Source organism: Typopeltis vanoorti, chromosome 21 (genome assembly GCF_054136105.1).
Source record: "Typopeltis vanoorti isolate ZY-2024b chromosome 21, IOZ_Tvanoo_1.0, whole genome shotgun sequence".
In the NCBI taxonomy this organism is placed as follows: domain Eukaryota; kingdom Metazoa; phylum Arthropoda; class Arachnida; order Uropygi; family Thelyphonidae; genus Typopeltis; species Typopeltis vanoorti.
In genome coordinates this window covers 87,359,765-87,382,339 of record NC_143569.1, presented here as the reverse complement: position 1 = coordinate 87,382,339, position 22,575 = coordinate 87,359,765, and the positions used below count along the sequence as shown (strand labels likewise).

The following is a 22,575-nucleotide window of genomic DNA, read 5'->3' as shown; positions in this document are numbered from 1 at the left end:
GGTTCTAACATCATTCGGTTTGTATGAAATCTGTAGTGTCGCTTGGAAAAATAGAAATAAATATTTAAAAAAAAGCAACTAGGCCATCAGATTAAAGAATGAAAGGGGGGAGGGTAACCATTTTTGTGATATTCGGTGTGAAAATGGTAGAGTTTTAATGGGACCAGACATCGAAGTTGTTTACGGTTCATCCACTAAGGAAATGAGTTTTTTTTATATTTAATCTAAAGCAGATCTCTTCTTCCACACGAAGATCAAATAAGATAAATTAGAAGTGAGGAGTAGGGTACGAAAAGGTACATTTTATCTAATCTGGAAACGCTTTACAGGTGTTGCATTTCGATGGCGATATGTGTGACCTCTCGAGTTTACAGCGGGAAGTTACACATCGCACCAGTGCAATTTTGTGACCGTCCACGTGATTGGTGTGCAGTGGAGTGATTGAACTGATGTTAAAAGCCAATTAAGTTTTATAATTTTTTTTTTAATAGTAGCAATCAGTAAAACAAGGAAATCGTTGTGTCTTTGTGTGAATAGTGCTTTTATTTTATTTTATTTTTTTTTTAATTCACGAATTCGTGATTGTTGTTCCAAAACTAGGAAACTCAGACAGTTTCTTTGATTTCTCGAAAACTTAATTCAAGAAATCGGCATTATAATCTGGCGACCACTTAGGACCATTTTTAGGACCGAATTTAAATAATTTAAATTTAATTTAAATAATTTTGATAGTATCCCCCCCCCCCTCAAGTGAACTTGGGGGGATACTATCAAATTATTTTGCAATATCATTTTTATTGATAAAACATAAAATCTTTAAAAAAATTATTGTTGTTGATAATAAATATTTATTTTATTGTTTTCGATGCTGACAACTTCTCATCCAACACAGCGGTTGAAGCAAGAAAATACATAAAATATTTCTTAAAGAATTTAACACAATAAGCAAAAAAGCAAATAACACAAGTGATTTATGTCCAGTCATATCTTGATAATTTACAGTTGTTTTTTATTACAATATTGTTAAAAAAAACAGCAAAGAAAAAATCGGAAAAAAAGATAAATAAATAAAATCGAGGATCGGCCAATCGCATTAGACATTTCATTGCGGTTGGAAAATAAATGATCAAAGTTCATTAACTGCTTTTTTTTTAATAAATCACGAATAATTGACATATGGTTGATTTTATATATCACTGAAGCTTGCAAATCATTGTACATAAACAATTATTGTTTGCATCTGTATACGCAGCCATACATTACTAGTCCAATTCTTCTTTCGGATGTAAAAAATTAGAATGAAAGCAGTTTTATTGTAGCGTGTGTCCCACTCCCTTCTACAATGATTTTATTTTTTTGTGTGATACAAACAAATCCAACCCATTTTTTTATTTTTTTATTTTTGGGCAGTGGAATGAAAATCTTTCCATCATTAATACTAGGTGGAGTTGCTGTCATTCTTTGTCTAACTAGATACGTCATGGTGATTGCGATGAAACCCACCTGTTGTTTAGTTTTGTCAGTTACTGTTACAGGGAAAAAAAATTACAGAGTGTGGTCATGCGCTGTTATGTTACAACAATACCACTGTAACTCTGTCAGCAGACAGTGGCGATTCGTATTCGAGGAATACGTAGTTGCCAACCCCCTTAACTTTCACGTGAATGGTGTCTAATGAAAGGAAAATGGGACATAAAAATCGTATTTGTATATGACATTTTGATGCTACTTAATTTTTACTGCTATTTTTTGGCCTTAATATTTAACTTCCGGACTAATATTTTCTAACATCCGATACCGAGAAAGATATATGTTTCCCCAATCTTTCATTAATCAGCGCTTTATTGCTGCATAGCCTCTATTCTGAAATACGTGAACTCCAGTTCAATAGGCAACCGACCTCCTTTATTTGAATGTAGTTTCAAAATTTAAGTTCGAATATTAGATTTCCTGTATCATTAAGGAGGGTATCCCAATTCGTATATTAATCGAACGCAAATGATTTATTATCAACAATATTTTTAATAGCGAAAAAGTTTTATGCTTGTAATTTAGTGCATTAACACGTATATAAAGTGGAACATACTTTATTCCCTTGATCAAGCTTTTTATTTATTTATTTTTATTTTACTGGAGATCTACACGAGTCTCATTAATTCTTTCTTTTTTAAGCTAATGTGTTTTTAAAGGAAAGTGCCATTAATATAAGCAGGGAAAGTGTGGAGTGGCCACCTGAGATACGTTAGTAAGACATTCGTGAAATACACCTAGAAGTGCTAGTAATATTAGTAGCAAGAACAACAACCACAACAATAATATAATCGCTTGCAATGAGGGTCAACATGTTGAAAACTAACTAGAAAAAATTTAGGTTTGTTGCGATTTAAATGTACTAAATTTAAAATAACACCGTAAATATAATTAAATTAAATGTAAATAAGTTTAAAATTAAAATTAAATTTAAATTTAATTAGATTAAATGTATTCATTTAATGTGTCAGCTTACAACAAAACTAAACTAAAAAGTTGTGTTCCATGTTTATGGGCGAGCCAACTTAACCACTCGAAGAATACAATGTACCCTTTTTTTAATATATTTATTTTCTCGACCTCAAAACCTGAATGATTACAGATTACAGTAGTCGTTTTCATTTATTTATTTTATTTATTTTTTTGTTTAAAAAAGGTCAACTGTTCCAATTCATATTGGTAAAGTAGAGCAGTTTAACTTTACGCTATGCGATTTTTTTTCTTTTTGAATTTTAGATATTTAGCTAAAGGGAATCCCCTCAAAATGGGATACTTAAATAATCAGCAAATGGAAATATCTAGAGCATTATGATCAACATGGCGTAACGACAGTTAATGCGAACTTGCTTGAACGAACATATGATGATGACGTTTTTGGAAATGCGTGAATAATATATGTTACGAAAAATATGTTTTTTTTTTTTTAAAGCTTCTAATGGCTCATGATTCCTAGTTTTTTTAATGACATTTTCAGCTCAGATGAGTAAACTGTGGTGCGAGGGCGCTGCAATACATTTCAGATGTAAATACAGTACGTTTACTACTCAAAATTCTTATTCGAAATAATAATAATAAATATTATTATTTATTAATTTTAGTACATTACAGAAGTAATATTAGATGTTAGAGACTTCATCATCCTTATATAAATAAATAAATATTCATTATTCGAGCATGTACTTGAATTTAAAATATTAAATTAAAATGTTTGATATAATACTTTCCAGCAATAATTTTATCGCTCTGCCACTTCAGGGTTAACACAGCGAACATTTTTTTATGGTCTCTGAAATATATAGAAAATATCTAAGAAATATGTTGGACTCGTTTCGAAACTTTAATTTCATGGAATGCTGTCTTGAGGAATTCTTTGTGACATCTGAAAATGACGGTAGAGAAATGAAAGCAAAATAATATTGTGAATTTTCAGTTAAATAGTAAACAATTTATGCGATTTTTGAATTATAATACTAATTAAAAATTTAAAATAAGTGTTATCGCAAAAATTCCAATAAAGTATATTAATAAAAAATGATAAGCAACAGGCATCATAACTACAGTGGTAGGTAGAAGAAAGACCTTATAATTTCTAGTCACTGTCAAGAGGAACTTTGTCTAGTTCTTGATTCATACACCTCACTAATTTTAATTAATCTTTTGTGTGGGTAATCAGGTGTTTCATACTGGAAACTCGAGAGTTAACCTACAATTCAGAAAAAATCACATCACCATAGAACAAATTTTACGTAATGGTACTAGTTAGGATTAGGCACACGAGATGGCGGCGGTTGACATACAATCATAGATTATAGTCCAAGAATTAGTGCGATCTCTGACCTCCAAATGTGGAAACTCTGAAAGAGCTAGAGTGCGTCACATAAAGGATTTGTTTATCTTTTTAAGTTAAAAATCTAAGTATTTTTTAATCGTCCCTTTAGCAATATCTAGTCAACCTCTTCTCTCCGAATTAAAGTCTCGATTTGGCAACAATAGGGTGTACACTGACAACTGATGCAGCTCATGGAACCTTGTTTCATGTTCGATTGGTCTTTCTAAATAGATTGATTTGATCAGGTCGGTGATTTTATACTTATTTTGAACTGCATAAAAAAGTTTCTCTCGTTTTTCTTTTCACCATTAATAGAGAGGTTGTACTCAGATATCTAAATTCAGATATCTAGGATTTGAACACAGATTGAATTAAAGTGGCCTCCACACACACACACACACACACACACACACACACACACACACACACACACACACACACACACACACACACACACACACAGTACTGAGTCCTATAAAAAAAGATTAGCACTTCAAATGCAACTGTGGTATTCAAGTTCCAATTTTAAAGGAACCATCAAGTATGAAAATACTCCTTACTATTTATTATTATAAAATGTTATGAAATATTTTATGTGTTAATCTGTAGCAAGAGTCCCTGCAGTTTTATAGATAATATTGAAAATTTACCCTTTATCAGAGAAAAGATTCTGGTCGGTGAATCTTTCCTATTATTACATTTGCGTTGGTAATTTAACAAAAGAGTCATCAAATACGCTTTGAGAGAAGATATGCGCACATTTTGAGCAATAATTTTTTAACAAAATGATTGCATTAATCACAATTTCCGTATGAAATATTCAACAGGAATTGCTCATGGATGCTTTGTTGTGTATCAATGTTAACTCGCCAAGTCCCTTCTAGATTTATTTAGAGACATGGAAGGCCTGCTTTTTGGAAATCCTTGAAGCACTTGAAAACAGTTACATCAGTTGGAGTGATATCTCCAGCTGATGTCACTCCATTTTTTTTTATAGTTGAGTTTTCGCTTACAGTCTGCAATTACAATCTGAGTAAACATAATTATACGACTATAATATAAGTCCTGAGAACCTCCGTAGCTCTGTAGAATTCAAATGAGCCAGCCTTTTGATTGGAATGACTCGGGTTCGAATACCGTCTGTGACACAAAGGACCTTTATCACGGCTTTTCAAATCAAAGATTAGCTGGAAGGTTTTTCCCCCGTAAACTCGGGTTTTTCGTTCTTCAAACACAGGCAAACGGGCGCTGTAAACACACATAACAACAGACATTGGATGCTGGTGCAGAAAGAAGGCATGGGGAAACCACCTTGTTCAATAATGATTCCCTAGTAAAGTAGCATTGCTACTCAAACAACCATTGGTTTGGGAGGTAACTACGCATAGCGCTAATATTACTATTAAATTAAATCTCTAACACTTTTTTTATTCTCCAAAGAGAGTAGACGATTTTTTTAGCTTAACTCTTTTGAAAAGTGGTAGAAAATGTTCCTCACTTTTCTAATTTTCGTTGAAATCCAGCGCATTGCTTGAGGCTTGTTAGATGAATGGCGATATTCCCGATTCTAATATTCATTGGAATGTAATAACATGTGTTGTGCACACTCGCTATTTATTTATTTTTATTGTGGAATTGTGGGATTAAAATCTGGAGAAGGGAAAGAAAAAAGAAAAAAAAACTTGCTTTCTCCAAATATTAACATAATCTAGAATCGGCTGGGGGAAGAAATCATCTCTTAATCGGTGACAAGAATCAGAGTCCTTAGTTTTATTTCCGCTGATTAAACATCATAGAAATTATCACCACGTTACGCAGATGCCTTAATAATTATTAATAAATAAATTATTATAAACGTATGAAGACTAAAATTTTATTCAACATCGGGTCTAAGCAAACATTGTTTATTACAAAATGTACTGTAGGTTTTGCAAACTTACACACACACACACACACACACACACACACACACACACACACACACTTATATATATATATATCGTTGCAATTAGGATTGACTCAGGATGTATACATTTATAAGATTAAAATTTAACTGACTAGAACCCGAGAAAGTATAACAAAAACCTTTAATAAATCACGACTAGTTTCATCGGTGTTCCGACTTCTTCAGGTGAGTAAGAAATAACATAAGATTTATAAAAATAACAAGGTAAAAAACATGGACTTTCTAGCTTAATAAAAAGAAGCAGAATAGAAACAGTCATATTTGAATAGGTGACCGCGTGCTACTGTTGGCATGAGTTGAATGTGTGTGACAGCTAATTTTAGAGCGCCAGTATTGGATTACTATGCTATGTGAATCAGGCAAATTGTAGCTTACATTGTTGTTCAAGTGTGAAGGGTCCAGCAGAACTATTTCTTTTGATTCTATAATAGGTCTTTCAAATTCATCCTCACACACACACACACACACACACATACAGAAAGATATTTAATGACTAAAAACCGAGAATTAATTAAAAGCTTTAATGATAAAAAAACACAACTAGTTTCGGATTTTAACAGCCTTCATCAGCTATTTTTTAGGAAGAGGAAACGATAATAAAAACTGAAGAGTCTAAAAAACTGAGAAGCACAGATAAATTGCAATCCATAGTTGAAATAAAAAACGTTGTATTAACATTCAAGTTGTTCTTTTTTACGTGCCATTGTTTGTTGTTTGCGTAGTAGCAGATTCTCGAGAACGCCAGTACTGAATAACAGCAGTATGGCTATCAGGGATGTTATAGCTTAAATTGTTGTTTAAATGTTCAGAATTAAGGACGATCTCCCTGGATTCCACTATCTTGCTTTCAAATTCATCATGGCAGAGGAAAATGTTTTCAGATCTATCCCAGGAAATTGAGTGACCTAAAATTATCATGAGGATTCTTAAAGAAGACAATGTGGCTGGATAAGGCACTAGCATGTGATCTTTTATAGGAGATGTCTCTTTTATGTTCCTCCATACGAAGTTCAATAGACTTATTAGTTTGACCATAATAAGTAACATTACGGTCACACCATAGTTTATTTATATACGCCAGGATATTTCAGATTGTGATGCTTAGGCTTAGGATGTCTTATAAGAGATCGGATTTTTGAAAGTGTAGTGAACAACACTATACTGATGTTATATATATATATATATATTTATTTTAATATAAACTGACTAAAAATCCGAGAATTATAACAAATTGAGATTTATTTGAAAACGCAACATGTTTCGTCGGGATTGACTTCATCAGGCGTTAAGAACATAGAAAGCTATTAAAAGACACTGAAAAAATATTGAGACACTCTAAAGCTATACAATTATAAAGCTATAATATTCGACTGTAAATTACAGTTATCATGAACTTGAGCTATAGTCCGTGTTAAAGTTCTATTGTTGTACACCTGTGCGTGTGTGGAACCACGCGATCTCCAGTATCTGATAGCAGAGCTGAAAGAGTCAGGCAAATTATAGCTGAGATTATTGTTCATATGAAGAGGGTCCAAGGTGATGTCTTTTGACTCGACAATGCGGCGTTCTACCTCATCGTGGCAAATGTGTAGGTTTGAAGTTGTTGTCCAATTTAATTCATGTGGGCGGCTTTCGTTGTTCGTGTTTATTGAAAACAGGACATGGCCTGATAGGGCAGTATTCTCTTGTAAGCAATGTCTCTCTGGTTTTCCTCGAGACGTAGGAGGATAGATTATGGCCTGGCCAAACGGAGAAATCTATCCTCCTACGTCTCGAGGAACACCAGAGAGACATTGCTTACAAGAGAATACTGCCCTATCAGGCCATGTCCTGTTTTCAATAAACACGAACAACGAAAGCCGCCCACATGAATTAAATTGGACAACAACTTCAAACCTACACATTTGCCACGATGAGGTAGAACGCCGCATTGTCGAGTCAAAAGACATCACCTTGGACCCTCTTCATATGAACAATAATCTCAGTTATAATTTGCATGACTCTTTCAGCTCTGCTATCAGATACTGGAGATCGCGTGGTTCCACACACGCACAGGTGTGCAACAATAGAACTTTAACACGGACTATAGCTCAAGTTCATGATAACTGTAATTTACAGTCGAATATTATAGCTTTATAATTGTATAGCTTTAGAGTGTCTCAATGTTTTTTCAGTGTCTTTTAATAGCTTTCTATATTCTTAACGCCTGATGAAGTCAATCCCGACCGAAACATGTTGCGTTTTCAAATAAATCTCAACTTGTTATAATTCTCGGATTTTTAGTCCGTTTATATTAAAATAAATATATATATATATATATATAGCGGCTTTAAATAATTTAAATTATTTAAAAATGAGAAAAATGTGTGTGGAAAAATAGTAAAAACAATTAAAACTAGCCTAGAGACTATGAAAGACTACATACAAGGCTGTGATGAAAGTAAAACATTTACTTCTTTTTTTCTTTCTCTCCTCCAGTGTTGAAAAACACCGGATTAGAAGGTGTTAGTAGTGATAATATTTACTGGAAAAAAAATCGGTCACACGCATTTTTTCGTAGGTTTATTCAGGAAACTTGCGAAAGAGCGATGTGTTCTTATCACACTCGAACCACATGCCACGAGACCAATTCATTTGGCTCAGGGGACGAAATAGGGTTTAGTCACGGTGTTTGCAATTTGTTTCTTTTGTAACTCACATAACAAGATAATGATAGGTACCAACTGACCGGAGTCTTGTTTTGTACATTGACTTGATTGTTCAAAGTATGTCACCATTATTTCCCAACAAGAGCCTGCTGTATTACACACACGAATTTGCGTGACGTGTCATCTGAAACACAAGAAGCTTATGTTTATTTTATTTTATTTTTTGAGAAAAAAGAAGAAAAAATCCCAGTAAAGAGGGAATTTGGTTTTCCTTTTTCCAAAGTGATCTATAAAGACCGCACGGAGTAAGCATTTCAGATATGCCCCACTTTTAGCAACTCTTCCATGTGATGTATATGTGTGACAAACGAACAGGTTATTAGGAAATTTAGAAGCTCCAGAAACAAGAAGAAAACGGTGTGTTAATGCCCTTACAGGGTCTCCCTGTTTGGTCTGCTTCTTTCCCCTACATTCTCATCATTTCCTACTTAGAAAAACGAAGACAACCTGTTTCAGCTAGAAACTTGTCCCTTTTTTCACTGCTTGTTGATGTGACGCAAGGATTAACGTCCCATTTACCGGGTTTGTCATAAGTGCCCTTAACCAATATCTAGATCGCGTTTTGAATCTCTGAGCAGCCGGTCATCACCCCACTCTCCTAATTTCAAAATTCCATGATGAAGGCTAAAGTACTTGAATTATTGATGCTTGGAACTTAAAAACTTAAAAAAAAAAAAATAGAATTAGCAACAAAAAAAGTAAAAATTAATTTATCAGATGATTTTTAAAACATTTTTAATACTTCTAATATTTCTCTTCGGAGGCAAAGTAAGTACAAATACGAAAAACAAAATATATAAAAAAAATTTTTTATAAATAATACAAAATAATATATATATATATATACACTCAGGTACTAGTGTGCTACTGATTTACAACCTGTCGTATCCAGAATTCACATAACAAGTTATTATTTTAGGTTCAAAACTTACTGAATTTTATCTCTTTATTGGTGACATGGACCAGGAGAGAGTGGTCACTTGTTTAGATGCCTCAGCTCTGTACAGGATAATTTGAAGATAAATAAAAATGGACAAGAAGTGGCAATAATTGGGGGACAAGAAATATGGACAAGCACATGTGATCTAGTTTAGTAAGAGAGAGAAGTATTCCATAGATATATATTTAGAAAGATTTTATCGTCATAAGGGATTGGATATTTTGGTTTGCAATGAATTTTAATTCAGTAATCATACTGGAAAGCTAACGAATGAAGCTCATAGTTAAAGGTTTAATTAAAAGGAACTTCACTTGTAACTAACAGGAAGTCATGGCACCCTTAATTTGCTTTGGTCAGGCTATTATTATTATTATTATTATTATTATTATTATTATTGTTATTATTACATCAACTCTCTTGGAGTCAAAGATTCATTATATGAGACTCATTACAAGATTGATTATATGAGAAGTATACATCATATTACCTTACAATGTGAAATATTACACACGTCCACAGACATAAAAAATCTCTGCTGCCTGAAACATATCTATCATACTGAAGCTTAAACTCATTCACAATATTCTCAGGCAATGCATTCCACTCACCCACCACTCTCCACCTAAAAATATATATATATACATCTCGCGCCTCCCTTATTTTCTACAATCTGAAAAATCTCTCTTAGTATCTGTTCTGTAAATACATCTCATGAATTTGAATCTTAATCGTATCATCCCTTTCTTCTATCAGCCAAACTCTGCAGATTACATGACCTCAATCTATCCTTATAGCTAACATTCCACAGTCCTGGAATCATTTTTGTAAACCGCCTCTGCACCCTCTCCAAAATACCTTCATCCCTTCTTAATCCCAGTGACGAAATCTGAGCACAATAATCCAGATGTGGCCTGATCAGGATTATACAATGGAATCAATACCATTTTATTTCTGCTGATTAATTCGTCTTAATATCGCAGCAGTTCTCTGAGTTGTCTTAATTACCTTTGCAAAATGTTCCTTAAATTTCAAATTTCGATCCACTATAACCCCAAGATTCCATGCTTCCTGAATTTCCTCCAGCATACTTCGTCATATAGAGTATGTAGTATCCCATCTACGGATCTCAAAATTCAAAACTTGACATTTAGCAACATTAAACTGGTATCTCCATTCAAATTCCCCCTGACGAGCCACTACATCAGCATTACTCTCAGTTTCCCCAGCTTCACGTCATCTGCAAACAACTAAATATCTTCTTGAATTTCAGCGACAATATCATTGAAATAAAGGTTGAAAAGTAGCGGCACCAGCATAGACCCCCCCCCCCCCTATGGAACTCCATTAGTAACTTTCCTTTTCCCCGATATTGCCTCTCCATACATAACCCTTTGATATCTATCCGACAACCAATCGCCAATCCACTCCACCAATTAAATATCCAAACCCACACATTGCAGCTTATCATGCGGCATTCTATGAAATGCCTTTGCAAAGTGTTAGCAAAGCAAACGTTAGAAAATGCATACACCGTAAATCATTACGGTGTACGCATTTCCCTCATCAACCCCTCTTGTTACTTGATCATAAAAGTTAACGAGATTACTGAAACAAGAACGCCCCCTTAACAAATCCGTGCTGACCAGAGATAATCTTTTCTTTCCAGTTTGTATACGAGCTCTTAGCAACTTTTCTAAAACCCTAACAACCACAGAAGTAACACATTCTGATTTTCCCTTCCTGACTATACTAGTCACCTTTCCTTCTTGTATTTTGTATTCCTCATGTAACTGTTCACCACCTCTCATTCTATACTTTTTCCATAACCACCTTTTTATCTGAAATTCTTTCTTAATCTCATTGGTCATCCATTTTACCCCAAAATTCGAAATAAAAAAATATATATATTGAATTATAACTCACAACTTTACTCACCAAGATTTTTAATAGATGTGAAGAGAATGGCAAATATTCAGGCAAGATTTACTAAATAAATTCCAGGAGGATTGTATAAGAATCATTCGCTTGGTTATAATATTTATCTAATAGTCGAAAAAAAAGAATATTTAATTAAATGTTCTTTAGAACTTAGCTGAACCAGGCTCTACTAAATGAGAAGGAACAATGAAAACGTTGCTGAAGAAGGCAGTCAAAATTGGGATTCAGAATATATATATATATATATATATATATATATATATATATATATATATATATATATATATATATAATAGAACCCAAAGAGTCAAAGAATAGGTAATTGTTATATATATGAAGTGTAGGTTGATTAGTATTGACTGAAGTGTAATAATTATAATAGAGTTTTCTGACATCGATATTGTTATGGGTGTATATAAATCTGTAGGCATATAAAAATATAAAATATAGAAGTAAAAAGAGGATAAAAGAAAATGAGATGTCTGCGTAACTGGCACTTACTTCTATAGCGCTAGACCGTCAGAAAAAAGAGTGTTATAAATTTTATTCTAGTCGTCTGAGGAATTTCCTCTAGGCCTTTTTTATTTATTTTTGGAAGGTTCTCGAGTTAAGCGATCTTCGGCACAGGACAGTAGAACTTTTAACTACACAACTCAAGAAAATTGACAGAACTCACACATTCTATTTCAGAAAGTAACACACACACACACACCTGTAGGGTATAGTATTATGAGATGTCTGCTTCTCCACTGTATACTCTCTCTCTCTTACTCGCTCGCTTCCCCTTTCTGATGTCTCAGAAATCATCAATCGCCTTAGGCTAACCTTTTAGTGATGGGTAAAATGGAGGCTAGGTGGAAGTTAATAATGCGTGTGAATATACATAAGAAGTCAACCTACATATTGGCGAATTACTTGTTACGCAATACAGGTTTGACCACAGTAGCTATTAGTCAGTAATTGGATTACCCACTTAAACTTTCTTTCTTTTTTTTTTTTTTTTTGCACTGAGTTAGTAGGTCTCGAGATATGGTTATAGGGTCCCCTCACAAATAAAATTAACCTAGAAATATTATATGTTAGTTAGACTGAAGAAGGAATAGGAGTTCTTGCCGTTTCTATCCAAGATTGACTTACATATTCTAATGGAAAACCGTTAATAATATATATATATATATTTTTTTTTTTTTTAATAGTTTAATACTTTATTTTGTCTCAGATAAATTGCATACATATAGAATTTAAGCAATGATACTATATTTTCTTTCATGTGATTCAAGAACAATTTCTAATTAATATCATTATAATATGCATAATGTGCAAATGCTATAACAGGATAATTCATGTGTTATTAATAACAATTATAATACCACAATAATTTACGTGTACTATTTTAAAAGTTAACATTGCATATAAACTGTAATATATTTTTATTACAGTTTATTTATTACAGTTTTATTACTGTAATAAACTGCAACATTGCATGTTGAAATTGAAAGTTTTTTTTTTTTTCAAAGTTTGACAAAATATGATCATATACATACATACATAATATGATGATTCATATGAATAATATATAAATATGTTTAATATCAATTTTTTTAACTGTAATAACATTTTATTTATCATCATACAGGGTATTTACATATATACAATAAAGCTTACTATGACAATTTCTGTTCAGAATAATAATAATAATAATATATATATATATATATATTTTTTTTTTTTTCCCATGAAGGTCTTTTTTTATTGATCTCTCAAATATTTACATATATTCAATAATCATCTTGAGTAACATCCAGTATATTAGTTTACAAGGTTCAGCACTGAGTGCTACATGTAATGAAATTTTAATAATAAATGATAACATAGTTTTTTTTGCTATTTTTTAAAATAATAATTACAGTAATGATTTACAATTATATAGTTCAGAGTTACACAAGTTATATAATATTACATGTTGTAGTTTACTATTTTTTTTTCAAAGTTTGGGAAAGTGTGATTATACAACAGTATTTACACATATGCAATTAAAATACTATATTTCCTAATTCTCACAAACAACAACAATAATAATAATATATATATATATATATATATATATATATATATATATATATATATATATATATATATATATATATATATATATATATATATATATATATATATATATATATATAATCATTTTTATTGATTTCTAAAATATTTACACACGGTGTGTTTATAAATCTTTTATGGGCAATTAACAGTATATGCTATTATGAAAATCTGTCCAATAGTTTCATAGTTTAATTGACTAAACACACCAAAGTCGTCCCAATAGTTATCGGTGCACTTGGTGCAACTTCAAAGAAGCTGTCCAACTATTTACAGCAATTAAAAATCAATGAAGTAACCCCATGTGACCTACAGAAAAACAGCATTACTTGGAACAGTCCATATTTTACGACGCTACCTGAAGGACTATTCTTAGATTCTTGGTTAGAATCTGAATTGTTGTGTATCACTGGTCAAATTTTTGTTTATATGATATCTTGTTTTGACTATGTATCAATTATGTGAATAAAATAATCATAATAATCCAATGTAATGTTGTTGTTGATTTTCCATGCTTACGAAATCATATTTCTTCGTCGTCTACGTAAACCGTTAGGGCACTATAAAGGGGACAATCTTGACATAGTCTCTCCAGCTGTTTCTGTCTTGGGATCTCTTTAACAGGGACGAGAACGAAGAATTAGCCCATTTCGCTTTTATTGAATTTTTTTCCATGTGTTCTTCTCGTAGCATAGCAGCAATTTTCTGTTAAACTTTGGAAAGTACAAAAGAAATATTACGAAATGATGAAGGCTTTCCAGGAACTGTTTTCAGGCGTTTCAAAGAAACTTCAAGAAACCTTGAAGAAGATTATTCTTATTCTCTTCTAAGAAACGAAATCTGACTTCAACAGTTAATAATTTTTATGAGCAGAAGATGTGAAAGAAACTACAGTTACCGGTATGTCATTCGAGAGATATCAGACCAATACCCCTATGCTTCGAAATTCTCTGCTTAAGTTCGACAAATGAGAGTGCCGAAGAGAAGGATGCTGAAGATGATCAAGCCATTATGCAAATTGAAGACTAATTATGATTATTCAATGTTACAAATAATATTTTGTATCTTTCGCCAAAATAAAAAATCAATATCTAATCAATTAAAGTATGAAACTATGGGATAGATTTTCATAATAGCATATACTGTTAATTGCCCATAAAAGATTTATAAACTTGTCTACGCCAAGAAATCCAGATCTAAATTTGCTAACTATTTGAAACACAAGAAATGGGAAGATATTTTGTTATAGGAGAGTCACTGAACCCCGCTATAAAAATTTCTTCCCATTACTGAAACAGGATCAGGGACACAGTTTCCAATAAACTGTAGACTTTCGGTGTTAATTTATGTGATATTTTAATGGGTAGCTTTGACCAAAAGAAAGTGCATGACTAGAACTTTCCGAAATATCCAGAAATATTTCTGTCATTGATAAAAGCATGCATTTTAAATCAGAAACGTATGTGGGAGTTTTACATAGTCTTCGGTAACTACGGACACTCTTCACATCTGTGCAGCAATGATAAGTATTTGTGAAATGCAAATTATTTAGTTAAGTTAGACTAACTGACTTTATTTTGCTAAGGAGTCCGCCTGGAGCGCAAGGCCTGGTTGCTCAAGTGAGTAGCGTCTTTTACTCGCTAACCATTCTAGGCTATGAGTTGTAATCTCATCGTGGCCTGGATGCTGTGAGTATCTTTTGGTGGCAGATGATTTTCGATATCCAGCGTAAGATTACCACCCTGTTCATTGAAGGCCTGAACTGAAATTTGGAAAGATGGATCTATCTCCACAAGAACAAAGTTAAGAATTCTGGATACAGCTGTTTTTCCAACAATGACTTATGGATGTGAGACTTGAAACCTAAAGAAGTCTGATAGGAAAAGGATAGCTGCTTTTGAGATGTGGTGTTACAGAAGGCTGTTGAAGATATATATACTGAATGCTAGTCAAATGGACTGGTACTAAAAAGAGCTAAGGCTCCTTAAAGATATTTTCAGAAGAGAGCTGAAATACTTTGGGCACATTGAAAGGATGGAAGGAGGAATTCTCAGAACAGTAATAGAAGATAAATTTCCTGGGAAAAGAGGAAAAGGTAGACCGTCATTGAGTCAGATCGACTGTGTGTCTGGAGTAGCTGATCTTCAGAGAGTTAAAGCCTCCAGAAAAACATACGACAAGACCACCTGGTGAGGACTGGTGTGGAACATCACCAAGGAAAGGAGTGACCATACGACATCTGATGATGTCCAATGAGTAAATGGATGGAGCAGAGGTTCTGGATTATTGCAATCGTTCTCAGCTCAACCGCGATACTAAATCTATATAGGTTTAGAAACTTTCGTCAGTGGAATGCAATGTTAATATGTAAACAAATATAAAAGAAAATATTTTCTAATTCAGCGAAATACTAACAGAAACATTTCTTGCGAAACCAAGTCTAATAGTGATATAAAATGCTAGTTAAGGGATCTGCAGATCGTAGCTGATTGAGCTGCAGATTTTAGTTTTTAGGAATACTTGAGGAAAGCTGTTCCAGAGGACAGAGGTGGATGGAATAAAAGAGGGTGCAGAGAAGTAGGTTCGGTGTGTTTGCAGTCGCGCAATAAAGGGGTGGTGGGTAGCTGCAGCTCTTGTGATATAAAATGGCCGCATCAACTTCTTCGCACTGTTAATATTGTGATAGCTTTTCCCACCTCTTTTCTTTTCTTTTTTTTTTTTTTTAAGAAGGTCGCTCTGGAATTAAGTGCTTAAAATTGAAATCTCAAATCAGTTGCTTCCTTAATATTTCATTATATTTCGAGCATATTAAATTTATCGCATCCTCACTATTACAGCATATTATTATATACCGTGTATAGTACTGCTTATTACATCTACTACATCTGACATTTCTACTTATATATTTAGGACTTCCTTTGACTGATTCATTTTTGATTATTCAAACAGTATGTAAGCAAACAACAAGGGGGGGGGGCACTATACAGGCGATTATCTCATTTTTATTTTAATCAGCCCCCACCCTTCCCAATGAATTCTCTCCGCTGACATGTTGGCTTTGGATGAGAAAGATACAGTAGTACAAATTTGTCCAAAGATCAGGTTACGGATGCTATGACTGATATGGGTTTGTTTTCCTTATTCATAGGATAGGAAAATATGTTTAAAATAAAATAAGAGCATCGGTCTATTATTTTATATTAATACTTCTGAGTTGTTAACTTATTATTATTATTATTTTGTTTATTTTTTTACTACAAAAGATACTGGAACAGTATGCTATTCAATGAAGAACAAATCATATTTTTGTTATTTTATTTTTTACGATGTACTCGTACACAATATGAAACAAATTTGCAAATGAAAGTTTTGTTGTGATGTGATTATAAATTTAGGACTATTTATGAAAAAAAAAAAAGAAACTCTTAACACAATATTTTCATCAGTTGAATTTAAATAATAGAGCGAGTAGCGCCATCTTTTAAAGATAAACGAAACCATAAACAAACAAACAAAAATATTAGACTTTTTTTATTACTTTTTTTTTACGAAATAATAGTGCTACAACTACGATCCGGTGATTTTTAAAAGCCAGTTGACTATATTTTGTATGACAAAATGAGAGTACATTAAATTTCTGCTGCGTGTATTTTTTTAATACAATAACGCATGGGACTCTGCATAAATTGGAGTACATGAGTTTGGATCTGAGCTGGTGATGGGTTAACAGGATGGCTGATAGATAGAGATCACATCAGAGAGTTGAGGAGAGGGCGCCTGACTAGCGGTGCGCCATAGGATTCTGTATACATGGGCTAGTTGTATATTAATGATATACGAAATGATGGGAGGAGAAATCTTTAAGTGTTTGCTGATAATGTAAAGCTGGATAGAGCAATAGTTAATAAGGATGACGTAAATATATTTCAGAATGGTTTAAATACCTCCTGTAATGAGTCTTTTGAATCCTCGGACGTCTGCTGTTAATATAATAATAATTTTTAATAATAATAATAATAATAATAATAATAATAATAATAATAATAATAATAATAAAATAGGCAAACAGTATGAACAAAGAAGAATGACTATCGGTTTGACGTGCAAAAGGTACCAACTGTGCATGAAGCGCAGGAAATTAATGAGGCTAAGAATTTAGGGATGCTGATGACTGTGAGAGTTAAATTTCAGAGGTCATATTGTAAAAGTGATTAAAACATTTCATAGAATTATCGGGTTGTTGAAGAATATATACAGCGATAAGCAGGACCGAATCAACACTTTCTTGGGCCCCCGGCGGGAAGAGAAATGTGAAGCCCCTATCACATTTCCTAATGTTCAGTAATAATAATAATAATAAGATACTCATCGATTTTGAAGTCCCAAGTAATTCTATTGGTGGATGTGAAGGCGATATTCAAAACAAAAATAACACAATTCACTCCTTTCCACCCACACGCTTCCCCATAGCAAAACTAACATTAGAAAGTTACTTTTCTACATTTTGATGTGGCAAAATCACGTATTAGGTCATCAAAGTTAATATTTTGTAAAATCTCATGTTCAATGATCATTAAACTTAGATGGTTTAATCGTGACTGTGCTATACTGTTTCTTAATTCATTTTTTAATAATTCATTTTAGAAAATGAACGCTCGCCACAGGCATTAGCAACCATTATTGAAAGAAAAATCCTCACAGAGATTTCCATATTAGGAAATACTGAAAATATATGTTCATCATGCATATAAGCGTAAATTTTGTTAATGGTAACACAGTCTTCTTCTTCATTTGTGGTTAAGGTCTTATCACCTACGTTTGCTTTCATCACTGATTCTATATCCATCACCATGTGTGACCTAAAGTGGAGACATTCCATGAATAGTTCTGTAGAAGTAAGGTCTTCGCTATAGAAGTTGGCTAGACCATCGCAGTGAGTTTTTATATCTTGATCATCTAAAGTATGAAGAGTTTCTAAGAAGCCAAATTTTATTAAATATTTCTGCGTGCGGTTTTTCTCGCGTATCCAAACTAGTTACCAAGGAATCTATGATCGGTATGTGTCCACTCTAAATTTCCTGCTGCCCTTTAAGCTGCACGTCTGAGTCGTCCGTGTTTCTACCACCATCCACAAATGTTAGAGTGTTGCTGCGTTGTTTTATTCGTTTATACGAATCCCGTGACTTTTCTTTCGCTTGGGATTCATAGTCTTCAAAACAGTTTTCTTTTCTCAGTTACAAATGCCTTTAAGAGCAGTTAGATAAGTTCATGCTTTCTTTCTGGAGGACTTGGCTCACACTGTTAAATCGTTTCAATATGTCATTCAAAAAAAAAAAAAAATAGCCAGAAAATTTGTTTCTGGTTTGTCTCTTAAACTCTGAGCTGAAGCCGTGTTTCTGATGATTCCTGACTCCCTCCTAAATCATCCAAACTCGATCTGATTTCTCCATAACCTTCGTAAAGAGCACTTACTGCATCTGCATGTGCAGACGCCGAGTTCCTGACAATTGCTTTATCACTTTAAGCCGAGATCCCAAATGCGAAACCATTATTTCCCAACGATAAGGCGAAGATGAAAAAAAACTGTAAAGATTTTGAACAAAATCAAAATAAATGGTGACATTTAAGGTACTATTTACTGCATGAGCACCTACAAGGTTGAAGGAATGTCCTACGCATGGTATGTACAATGCATATTTATTTCGTTCCTTAATTTTAGCCTGTAATCCTGAACAATGTCCTGACATATTTGCTGCATCATCATAGGACTGACCTCTACAATTCATTAGTGGTATATTATTTTGATCCAAAAAAGTCGTGATTACGTCAGCGAGAATATCTGCTTAATGCCCATGAATGGGAATAAACTATAAAATTCTCTCTTTAGGGATACCTCCAGAAACATATCTTATTATAAATGTCAGTTGGTCTACGTGTGTGATATTAGGTGTTGAATCCACCCATATGGAATAATACTTAGCTTTCTGTACTTCAGCGACAATAGTTTCTAACACTTTAACTCCCATAATTTGTCTGAATTCTTCACAAATAGTAGCTGATAGATATGATGGGACCCTTTTACTGTACATTTTCGCATAAAAATGGATCAAACTGACTGATCAGTTCCAAAATGCCGAAATAACTGCCATTCCTAGGCGAGCCTATGTTTGGTTTTGTCTTCTCTTAGCGGCAGGCCTCTAGACACTAAATATTTTATAACTGCAAATATTCTTTTCAATACTTCTGTCCAGTACGGACGCTCACTGTCGAACTGGATTACCAATTGTGTGTTTATACGCCCATGCACTTTTAAATGAGTGCAGTATATCATCCTGCATTTTCTGTGTTCCGCCCCATTTTCATGATGTGAAATGGCCTTTATTTCGTGTTTCCAGACATTGAATCCGCTCATTATAAATGAGGAATCAGAAATTGAAAACAATTTACAAACAAAACAATATATTTTTCCTTTTGTGGGAGAATAAATAAGCCAATCTCGAAGTTCAGTTTCTCCATTCGACAACCGTCGTGAAAACATTGCCGGTGTTAAATACCGAGTTTCTTTATCTGAGTTGTTACTTCCTACCATATATTCTCGGGCTGACTGACTAAAGCTGCACTGATTATTTCGGCATTCGGACGGACCTTTTTGAGCCCAGTACTCCTGTAAGTTCTTGTTTCTTTCTGTCCACTATTACTGCACAAGGACATGCTTAAAACAGAATTTGCTGGCGATTCCGTATTTTCCCTTTCCCTACGCGCTTCATTCTCCCCAGCAACTTCACTTTCACTGCTCTTAAAAAATGTTGTTAGTTTTGGAAGTTTTTGAATAGCTTTTGCCTGTTCTTTCATTTTCTTTCGTTTGGTACAAACACTTTCGTAACGCTTCATACTGAGGGGAAGCGTGTTCTCCTAATATCCCTATGACTTGCCTATAACTTTTAACTATTTTCAAACTAGACCAAGACAATAACACAATATACTTATCTACTAGTTTAAACTTGTAAAGCAGAAAGTTGAACCTGAACTGCGATGTATATATTACGGTTGGTACTCGACAATCACCTGTCCGCACGAGAAGATTCATTCATTGTTGCGGCATTCCAGCTATGAAAGTTGTTCGAGATTTAAAAAAGTTTCTATTCATTTATGTATTATATTTTTCAGTGCTCGAAATAGAAATTTAGAAGTGCCAGTATACTTTCCAAGGTTCGATTTGCGTGACATCGGCTTTGGCGCACAAAACTTTTGCACATAAGCATTATCAGCAATCGTGACTGTCGACGTAGGATGCACCAAATAAAGTTAATGTAAATTCCATAAAAGTGAGTAACTCATAGCTTAGCACCGAAATAAAACAAAGATTAATAGCAGTTTTTGTTTAACCGGGTTTCTTGTAACCGGAGTTTGAAAATGACAATCGACAAAACTAACTTAGAATTACCAACGTAATTCTAAGTTCTTTCCTCATAGCATTTTCATAAAATACTTTGCATCAAGTTATATTAGGATTATGTAATATTTTAACCGGCCCATGTTGAGCACTGAAAATTTGTTTGGTTTCTCTGTTTAAAAAAAAAAAAAAATAAGAGAATGGGGACCCCTAAAAGAGCGGGGCCGCCTTTACCTTAAAACGGCCCCGGTGAGATGGAAGTTATTATATGATACAGCTTTGATACAACCAGCCCAACCTGGAGTATTTACTTAATAATAGATAAAGGCATCGTATGAATATTATTATTAATTATGAGGATCAAACATTCCAGTCCTTACAACAGTGTTGTATCTTCGGATTTTATTTTATTTTTTTCCTTATTGTACCATTTTTAACATATTAATCCCATACAATGCACAAGAAAACCATTCTGTAACTCCTAGAACATTAATAATCTAAGGAAGAGGAAAGAAAAATCAAACCTCCCCAGGCGGGAATCGAACCTCGGTCACTCGCGTGACAGGCGGGTACCTCTATACTACTGAGGAGTGTTGGCAGATCTTTCCATTTTACGTTTTTAATTCTATATATTATGATAATTTTTCCGTTATTCATTGATATATTCCCAATTCTTCCACATGTTGCTAAAATTATTATTAAGTGTCACGTCTAAGACCATGGGACGGAAGAGCACTCCACAATCCTTCATTTACACACAACGGCATTTACTAACCAACATCAACGCAATGCTGCGCCCCGCCCCGCCCCCACTCTTTTATTATTATTATTATTATTATGTGACACCTCATGATGAGTCCAAAGACTCATCGAAGGAGAGTGCCAACAGCATCAAACGATGCTGTTGGCACTCTCTGACTGAATTATTATTAAACTTGAAGACAAAAAAAAATTTACATTTTAATACGTGTACAAGAATGTGTAAGCACAACTAATCTAAGTAGCAGAGGCTCTACCAATCGACCAACCTTTTGTCTGTAAATTGCCGATTTGCCTGTGTATATGCGATGAAAAACCAGACTTCTGGGAGAATAAACCCTGATTACTCAGTATGAGATCGGCTGATTCACCTTCAGTTGAAGACGACTATATAAGCATTCTGCTCGTCACGACAAGAATCGAACTTGGGCCTTTCCTAATCGAAGGACGTTATGTCTTGTTGTTTTCCCACCTTCCCTGCGGAGGCGCCTAATTAAGTTGTACATTGCAATCGCCGTGTGCAACACACACACACACACACACACACACACACACACACACACACACACACACACACACACACACACACACACACACACACACACACACACACACACACACACACACACACACACACACACACACACACACACACACACACACACACACACACCATCATAGCAATTTTAAAATATGGATCGGAGTTAAAAAATAAAAAAAGATTAAAGATCACAGATAGAAAGATTTAAGGTAAATTGATGGGTAAACATACTGTATAAGTGACTGAATTATTATTAAACTTGAAGACAAAAAAAAATTACATTTTAATACGTATACAAGAATGTGTAAGCAAAACTAATCTAAGATAACATGGTCACGTAGATAGAAGAAGTGATAAAAGATTATAGC

The 22,575-nt window shown here is 33.6% G+C and overlaps 1 long non-coding RNA gene across 1 annotated transcript in view; it reads left to right on the top strand.

Moving 5' to 3' along the window:
* Positions 1 to 5,867: 5,867 nt before the first annotated feature.
* LOC150095085 (uncharacterized) overlaps positions 5,868 to 22,575 on the top strand; it is a 49,859-nt gene continuing 33,151 nt past the window's right edge. Inside the window, exon 1 of the long non-coding RNA XR_016550193.1 lies at positions 5,868 to 5,990. This is a non-coding gene — a long non-coding RNA (uncharacterized LOC150095085). The remainder of the gene's footprint in view (positions 5,991 to 22,575) is intronic.